The sequence below is a fragment of the Tachypleus tridentatus genome, chromosome 10, assembly GCF_004210375.1.
Source record: "Tachypleus tridentatus isolate NWPU-2018 chromosome 10, ASM421037v1, whole genome shotgun sequence".
In the NCBI taxonomy this organism is placed as follows: Eukaryota; Metazoa; Arthropoda; class Merostomata; order Xiphosura; family Limulidae; genus Tachypleus; species Tachypleus tridentatus.
Window position 1 is genome coordinate 194530295 of NC_134834.1, and position 9801 is coordinate 194540095.

Genomic DNA, 9801 nt, shown 5'->3' on the forward strand with positions numbered 1-9801 from the left:
ATATTTATAAAGACAAATCTTTAATTAGAAAACTAAAAAGTTCAACGTTTTTATTGACCCCGAAAGACAACTTTATGAAATCGCGCTCACATGTTTTGTTTCGTACTACTAGGGTACCAACTTATGTAATATCAAATTTCTTTTGTTATTTTACTCTTCTGAAAGTTAAAGTTGCAGTTAACGAAAAATGTAACTTAGTGGCACACTTAAGCTATTTTAGGCTTACTGTTGTATTTTATATTTATTTTGTTTGCAGTTTTAACTAAATATCATCTCATCTGTTTGTCAACCAACTTTTTTATTTTTAGAAGCAAAATTATATTTGTTGCTGTTATAGTGTTTGCATCCTTTCTCGTTTGTACAGCCCCCCGTTAGTACAGCGGTATGTCTACGAATTTACAACGCTAAAATCAGGGGTTCGATTCCCCTCGGTGGGTTCAGCAGATAGCCCAATGTGGCTTTGCTATAAGAAAACCCAAGCACACTATTTTGTACAGTTTTTCAAGATACTACTATAAACAAAGGAAAGAAAACCGCCATCTTTCACACAGACCACAGGCAGTGTATAATTACTCTATACTGACATTTAAGTTTTCTAGAACATTTTTTGCTTTTCTGATTGTTTGGTTTCATCCTAAATCTTAGATGACCTTTTTCTTTAACTGTTGACATTTGAAGTTTTTAAATTATTGTAGTAGGATGAATTTCAAAGAATTGTTAGATTAGACGAAAAACAAAACAAAACAACAGAAGATCAAAGAATGCTTGGCCAAGATGTAACAATGAAGTAACTTCAAATAAAAATATCAGTAAAATAATTCCAACAAGAAGCGACCACTAATATCATCAGCACGTCTTCTTTTGGATCACTAAAACAGAAAGATTTATCGAATACAGTAGTTAAGGTTGTCTCGAGTGGGTAGTTGTTATTCAGCGATATATTTTGAGTACATATATAAAATGGAACTCTTATTAACATTTTGTTTCACTTTTAATTTCTTGTAAGAATTGAGCATGATTTTTTTCTTTGTTCATTTTCAAAACTATATTAACTTACGAATATCTATCTTTTCTAATCATCGTATTTTAGTTTTTATAATATATATATATACTGATTAATCTTCATCTGACAGTAATTGCTGAGGTAGACATCATAGCACCTTTAGACAAATCACCAAATTATCTCGTTTAGCATCAGCACTGAAGAGACGCCTTCAACCACTAAACATGACAGTAAATAAAATAAATCTTATATAAACTTCACACTCACAGAACTGGACATTACTCTAGGAACAGTTAATTATATCTTACGTAACTGTTAGAATTCCATCTTCTAAAAACTAACAATAGTGATAAAATATTTACAAATATTTAAATTATGAAAGTCAGAAATTGGTTACATTTATTTCATCTACTATAACACCAAACACTTGTTCATTTGTATAGCTTAGGTTTTAATATTAGAAAATTATCTTGGGATATCAATTGATAATCCATCTAAAATATTATCATCTATGTTGTTCACTTTCGTAGCTTCTTCATTGATCAAGAATATAATAATCTAGAAAATTAACTCCTTAGCTAAATTTTAAAATTTACCTTTTTTTTTTTTTTGCTACACAAAATATATCTCTCTGTCTCTCTGTCGGTGTTTGGGCAAGAAAATTTCATACCTTGGAGGGTCAGGCTCTCTATGACCTCTTCTTCCTCCCCGTACTTATAGTCTTGCCGGATTGGTATTTGTAATTGTAGAACTGAATATTATTTTGATCCTTTTCAGGGCAATGTCCATGTATTGTGGCTCATATATAGTTATTATTTTATTCTATCAGCAGAATGTCCTGTTTGTTGGTGGCATTTTTATTACTGTTTAATGTATATATATATTTATTATTATTATTTATTTTTTATATTTTTATTTATAAAATATAAATTAACTGGGGAGAGATATTTAGGACTAGCTTCATCATGTATGAGGTACCTGTCTAGTTCGCATAGTAATTCGTTTTTCATCCAATTCTTATTAAACTACATTATTGTACTATGTAGGAGTCTATCTGGTATGGTTGGTATATTCGAATATTTGTGAATGAACTGAGATGATATAAATTTCGTATAGTTTGTTTTTGAATTTCTCGCAAAACTACACGAGAGCTATCTACGCTAGCCGTCTCTAATTCAACAGTGTAAGACTAGAGGGAAGGCAGCTAGTCATCACCACCCACCGCCAACTCTTGGGCTACTCTTTTACCAACGAATAATTGGATTGACCGTCACATTATAACGCTCCCCTCGGATGAAAAGACGAGCATGTTTGGTGCGTCCGGGATTCGAATCCTTAACCCTCAGATTAGGAGTCGAACGCCTTAACCAACCTGGCGTTTGGTACATCATATTTAGTATAATTATTGTTTGTACCGTAATTTCTAAACGTTGGCCATAAATTAGAATATTCAAAAACCTTAATCAAACCTGATTTGATTTTCAATGACTGCGAAAAAATACAGAAACAAAAGTTTAAAGCTAATGATGAATATTTCAAGAGAAACTTTGATGTTTCCGAACTCGATCAAAATAAAAATTAATATCGAGCCTAAATTAAGATGAATTTTTTAATCTATATATATGTACATGGTAAAATTTTATAATACAAAGTAAAATTACTAAAAAATACTGAAATTCTAGACACCTTACCTCTGACAGCGAAAATTTTATGTAGCCATTTTGAAGAGGGTCTTTCTTTTCAAATGTAGCTGAAAAACAAATTTAGTGTAGCGTATACAACAAAATCAAACTTATTTAAATGTGAAATATAATTTTATCACTTATCTTTTTTTCTATTAAATTAAGCGGTAAGACAAAAAATAATTATTTTATTTCGGTCTGTAAACTGAATACAAAATAAGAAAGTTTTTTAAATACACGAATCAGCAAAAATGATCAAACAGAGAAACACTAAACATACCAAAACCCAGTTGTCAGAACGAATAAAGAAAAACAACTACTCGACGAAAAATTTTGAACACAAGCTTTTAATAAGTTGTGTCAGTACAAAAAAATTACTTTATCCCTCATGACGTTAAAAACGGACCAATGTTTGTAATAATGAGAATTTCTAAGACAAAATAGAAAAGAGTGTGCGACAATAATATTAACAAACATGCTCGCCCTTTCAGCCGTGGGGGCGTTATATGCTGACGGCTAATCCCACTATTCGTTGGTAAAAGAGTGGCCCAAGAGTAGGTGGTGGGTGGTGATGACTAGTTGCCTTCCGTCTAGTCTTACACTGCTAAATCAGGGACGGCTAGCGCAGATAGCCCTCGAGTAGCTTTGCGCGAAATTCAAAAACAAACCAACATTCAAACCGAACGAAATACAAGAAATACTACTGTGGTTTATACGCTATTTATATCAGTAAATTGCCCGAAGAACAGTTTCAGTGTGAACTGGATTAAAATTAATTTGTATCTATTTTATTGATGTTACTATACATCAATATTTGGGTAAGGATTTTTCTTTATTTTAATAAGAAACTATTTGTCACTGTTATATAATAATCCTAAGATTTAAAAATATGTGTTTATGTAGCTGTTGTATACAAAGCTCCCAGTGACACAGTGGTACGTCTGCGGACTCACACTGGTAGAAACCGAGTTTCGATACCTGTGGTGGGCAGAGTGTAGATTGCCCCTTGTGTAGCTTTGTGCTTAATTCCAAATAATTCGGGAAATTTTCTGTTGTTTCTCAGAAGTTAGTATACCTGAAGATTCATGGTTTGCTCTCGTTGCCGAAACAATGTTCTCCCGCACTTTTGAGCCGTGGGTACGCTATAAAAGTAATGGTCAAATCTCAGAACTAGATCAGAAAAACAAAACAGTCCAGCACTTGGCGTTGGGTGCTCTTGATTGGATAGATACGTTGCTGGTCAAAATCTTAAGGCCAATGAACATAAAGAAAATATATGCATTTTGCGTTGTTAGACTCAACCACTTATTTGAGAAGAGCTTCGAAAGATGACATTAAGAAAAGGAAAAATAAAAATACAAAACCTTTTTAGCATTTAATAGGGAAAATGTGAACATTATGAAATTAACCTAAATACTTAGCTGGTCAAAAGTTTAAGACCATACTGAAACAAAGCGTTAATCGGTTAACACATAACGAAATTTAGTCATTTGTGTTCAAGCATTAGTGTTTTCAATATCTCCCACTGACATCTCTCGTGACACATTGAGTAAAAACATGGCAAAGGCTAAAAAGTTAACAGAATTTGAACGTGGCAGAATTGTTGAGCTGCAAAAGCAAGGTCTCTCTCAACGTGCCATCGCTAGTGATATTGGACGTAGTAAAACTGCTGTTGCAAATTTCTTAAAAGACCCTGAGGGATACGGAACAAGAATTTTAAGTGGTCGGGTTAAAATATTTCGCCGGCGTTGAGCAGGAGGATTCGACAGGTTGTCCGGCAAGTCACCAGCCGATCGTCGAACCAGATTAAGGCCCTTATGGACGCAGAATGCAGCTCAAGAACAATAAGACGGCATCTACGAGAGAAAGGCTTTAAAAACCGTAAACGTCTTCAAAGGCTACGCCTCCTCCCACACCACGAAACAGTTTGGTTAAATTTTGCTGAGAAGTACCAAACATGGGACGTAGAAAAGTGGAAGAAGGTTTTGTTCTCTGATGAGAAAAAAATTAAGCTGGATGGTCCAGATGGCTTCCAACGTTACTGGCACGATAAGGATATCTCACTGGAGACATTTTCTACACGACACAGTGGAGGAAGTTCCATCATGATCTGGAGTGCTTTCTCCTTCCGTGGAACAATGGAGCTTCAGGTTATACAGGGGGCGTCAAACAGTAGGTGGCTACATTGGCATGTTGGAGAGAGCATCCTTATTGACTGAAGGCCCTCGCTTGTGTGGAAATGACTGGAACTTTCAGCAGGACAACGCTGCAATTCACAATGCCCGCAGGACAAAGGATGTTTTCATGGCGAATAACGCGATTCTTTTGGACAATCCAGCGTGTTCGCCCGAACTGAACCCCATTGAAAATGTTTGGGAGTGGATGGCAAGGGAAGGCTATAGAAATGGACGTCAATTCCAAACAGTGCTTGATCTTCGTGAAGCCATCTTTACCACTTGGAATAACATTGCATTCAGCCTTCTGCAAACGTTTATATCGATCATGCTAAAGCAAATGTTTGCAGTTATTCGCAATGACGGCCGTGCAACTCACTACTGAGACCTTTGTTGGGCATTTCTTACCTTGTTTTGGACTTCCTTTGGTATGGCCTTAAACTTTTGACCAGCTAGTATTTAGGCTAATTTCATAGTGTTCACATTTTCTCTATGAAATGCTAAAAACGTTTTTTATTGTTATTTTTACTTTTCTTATTTTCATCTTCCAAAGCTATACTCAAATAAGTGGTTGAGTCTAACAATGCAAAATACATATTTTGTCTTTGTGTTCATTGGCCTTAAGATTTTGGCCAGCAGTGTATCTTCCCTGCAGTGTGTCAGATCGGGATTAAAACAGCTATGCGCAAATAGCGTTTTGTGCAGCGTTGCGCGAAAATTCTGAAACTGTGAACAGTATCATATGGACTACTAACTTAACTAATCTGATGTTCATTACTGTAAACTACTGTTCTCAAGTTGTCAGAGAAGAGGTTTTGTCATCGAATGCCACCTAATAATTATTCGATGATGTATAATGAGGGTTAAAAAATGTTTAGTTTATTATCTTTGGCCACACTAATTGCTGAGTTGACTCACTGAATTAAACAAACGATTAAGGTTACAACCGCTGGAATATTTGTTTCTTTATACACAGATGTTTTATATACCGTTTAAGTAATATTTATATGTACGTTATATGTACATACACTGACATGCGCACGCATATTTGGGCGTGTATGAGGTTTGTTTTGAATTTCGCGCAAAGCCGTCCCTAATTTAGCAGTGTAAGACTAGATGGGAGGCAGCTAGTCATCACTACCCACCGCCAACTCGTGGGCTACTCTTTTACCAACGAATAGTGGGATTGAGCGTAACATTATAACTCCCCCACGCCTGAAAAGGCGAGCATGTTTGGTGTGACGCGGATTCGAACCCGCGACTCTCAAATTACGAGTCGAGTGCCGTAACCACCTGGCCATGCCGGGCCATGGCGTGTATGAACAAATCCTCGTGGTTATGAACATTTGAAAATGCTTAAAGTAAAATTTTAGTTTTCAAAATATAAAAAGATTTCTCATTGTTAAACAATACTTTATCTTTGTAAATTTTACAAACGATTCAACTGTTTGATTTGGAAAACTGTGCAGTCTGTATTATGTTTTCTCTTACCAAAGCTCCCCAGTGGCGCAGCGGTATGTCTGCGGATTAACACCGCTAAAAAAACGAGTTTCGATACAAGTGGTGGGCAGAGCACAGATAGCTCATTATACAGCTTTGTGCTTAATTCTAAACAGATAAACAGACTCTTACCAAAAGCTATCGAAAGATGTAAAATGCAGGAAACAAAATCTCCAAATCGGAGGGTTCCATCCTTTCTCATGTAACGAATGACCAGGAGACACAATATTTCCGTGTTGAGTTGAAACCCTAGATAAAAATAAATAAATTGAAAATTAAAGAAAAACAATTTAATTCTGAGAAATATTTGAAGAACAAATTACATGAGACTTTGAAGCACAAGTTAAAAATCATCGACATTAATTTTTTGAGTAACAATACAAGAACGAACAACAAAGAATTCCAAAGCACAGACTGGAAACCATAAAATTGAATTTCTAAGCACTCAAAGCACAGGCTAGAAACCATCTATTTGAATTTCTAAGCATCCACAGCACAAGCTAGAAACCATCAAGATGAATTTCCAAGCATCCAAAGCACAGCCTAGAAACCATCAAGATGAATTTCTAAGTATCATTTCGGAAGTGAATAACATATGATCCTAAAGAACAAGTTGGAAACCATCAAGATGAATTTTTAAGAAGTAGTTGAAAAATGGGTGACATAGGATCCTGAAATACAGGGAGGCCCGTAAGTTCCTACCCATCCATATGTTATTGTATTATATTCATTTACGCATGTGTTATAAATTTGTTTATTTTTGTCAGAGAAATATGACCGATGTGAGCCCATTAACACTTGAAGAGCGTATTGTGACAAGTACGTGAGTACATGAGAGCAAGAATACTGGTGACACCCTGGATACATAAGATATAGGGACGGGTAGGGACTTACGGGCCACCCTGTACAAGCTAAAAATATCAAGATAAATTTCCAATGAGCAATCCAAGAACAAAAAAACATGGAATGCTGAAGCATGAGCTACTAAACATCAATTTATAACTTAGGCAAGGTCTGGTTTTATCAGACTTTGGTATTAAATGTGAAAGGTTTAACATCTAATGGATAAATTACTTTGAAAAACTTTGAATTATTTTATTATTAAATTTTACAATTATGAATATTATCTTAGATAGGTTAGCTTAATGTGTGAATTTAATTTTTTTAAAGCATAATGCCAATCGCAGGATTGAACCTCTGAATTTTCGCTTTCCACTGAGCTGCTAGTGAGTGTGGGAAGGATTCAATTAGGTTAAATTACGTGAGATTAAGGCCAAACATATTTTTAACAACTAGGGTATCCAGTTAATGATCATTGCATTGGATTTGTTGTAGGTTTCGTTATAAATTTTAATTTTCTTAGTTATTGTTTTGATATTATACATTTTTAGTAATTTTGCAATATAAAAATAGTTTTATTAATTTGTATTACTCACTCTACGTATTTTCGATCAAAAACTATGAATAAATTACTCTGGGGAACAATTTAGGAAAAAACATTTGATTCTGAGGCATAACGTATAAATTATCAACACGACCTTTGAGAAATAGATTCAGAAACGAAAATGCGACATTCTGGGTAACGAATCAGAAACCATCAACATGAATTTCTGAGGAATCATTAAAAATGAGCAACGTGAGAACAAATCAGATATCCGAAGGAACATGTATCATTAATTTATTAATCATCAAATTTACCCCAGAATGTTTTAGATAACACATGGTACGGAAATTTTCTTTAACGGTTTGGAAATTTTGTACTGGTACAAATCGCATCTGCAATAAGTTTCTAGGGGTAGTTAGCAAATGAACTTGAACAAATTCTTTACAAAACACGAATGAAAAGTAGCTATTGATTCTGCTTATGAAATATAAAATTTAGCAATTAGTGTATCTAAACATTCGAACCTACCAATATCGAAGAGAACATCTCTAAGGTTCTCTGCCCGAAGAATTCCCTGTCGATGATTTAGTATGGGCCTTAAAAGTTGTCTTGAAATGTATAGAAAACATCAAAAATATTTGAAACGTTAACAAAAGCGCAGTAATACAAAAATTTCGATTAACTACTTAACGAAACTTATTATACAGATGGAACTACAATAAACTAATGAACATTTTACAATAAAATAGAGTGAGCTGTGATTCATGCATTCATTGTATGTTTCTCTATTTTGTAAAGTTAAAGAAAGTTTAAACAGATGAATCAGACATGAGTATGTGATCATTTTAATTTGTTTGCGGTAAACGTACGGTTGCGTAAAACGTAATCGATGATTTATGTTTTATTAAGATATTTCTCTCGCAGTAAAGTCACGATATGAGTATTTGGAAGTTTGGAAGAAAAAAATTATTATTGGTCAAATTACACGGATAACGCAACTCTGTTGTAATTAAGTAAAAATGACTGAGTGTAAGTATCTCTAAACAACAAATAAACTGAAGTAACAATAGTACAATGATTTTACTAAGATAACCTGTAGTGGATACAACCAAATGACACGAGTTTACGTTTATCGCAAAATTCCACAACGTGGAATCTGTGTTGTGTTCTTAGCGGATTTCAACCCCACACAGTCTAGTGTCATAACATTCTCAAGCTTACCGTTAAGGATCCTGAAAGGGCTGTCGTCATTTAAATCTATTAAGCATTTCCTTACAGTTTCAATACAAATTCGAAACGATTTATATAGGTTTTAAACTGAATGAGATTCAGGCAAAGTGTTTATACGATGTACCAGTTTAACATTGTGTTACTTTAAATTATGTAAACATATATCTACGAAATTTTTTCAGAGTGCATGGCCCTAAAACAGCCATACGAGATAAACAAATAAAATTAGGGTGCAAACTACAATGTGGGAATGATGAAATATATCCTAACCAATGTAGACACTCAAACCCAAAACGTCTAATATCAGATCTACCGTTCACTCTATGTGGCCAGTTGAGAGGATATTTTAAAATTCAAGCTACTCGGTGAAAGAGGGACCATCTATACTGATCAACTGGCCCAGTTAAGGAAAGTTACTGCTTCATATGGACACAGAATTATAAAACTGAACAAATATATACATATACACAACAACTGTGCTAATTTTAATAGAACAATGAAAGACAATGTGAAAATAGCATCTCGTTATTTTGGATAATAATATAAAACAACTTTTTGAGAAAACAAAGTTATATATATATAAAACATCTAGAGACATTCTAATTTACCTGCCAGTATTTCAAGCTGCACATCAGATTTTTATAGTCAGAGAAGGTCAGTCGTCCGGTTCCCGAGTTCTGTGTTATGAATCAGGAAACTATATCACAGATTTATGCTTCGGTACTTGTAAACACAAGGTTGTGGTGTGTTTTTATGGTGAATAAAAACGTTTTATAAAACTACAATGACGTTATGACTAAACAGACCAAAGTGTTCTAACAAAAGTGG

The 9801-nt window shown here is 34.4% G+C and overlaps 1 long non-coding RNA gene across 1 annotated transcript; it reads right to left on the reverse strand.

Moving 5' to 3' along the window:
* Nucleotides 1-262: 262 nt before the first annotated feature.
* LOC143228306 (uncharacterized) lies at nt 263-8317 on the reverse strand. Its single transcript, XR_013015312.1, has 4 exons — nt 8272-8317; nt 6492-6608; nt 2695-2753; nt 263-1221 (listed from the first exon to the last, which is right to left on the reverse strand). It is a non-coding gene; the product is annotated as an uncharacterized LOC143228306 (long non-coding RNA).
* Nucleotides 8318-9801: the final 1484 nt, after the last annotated feature.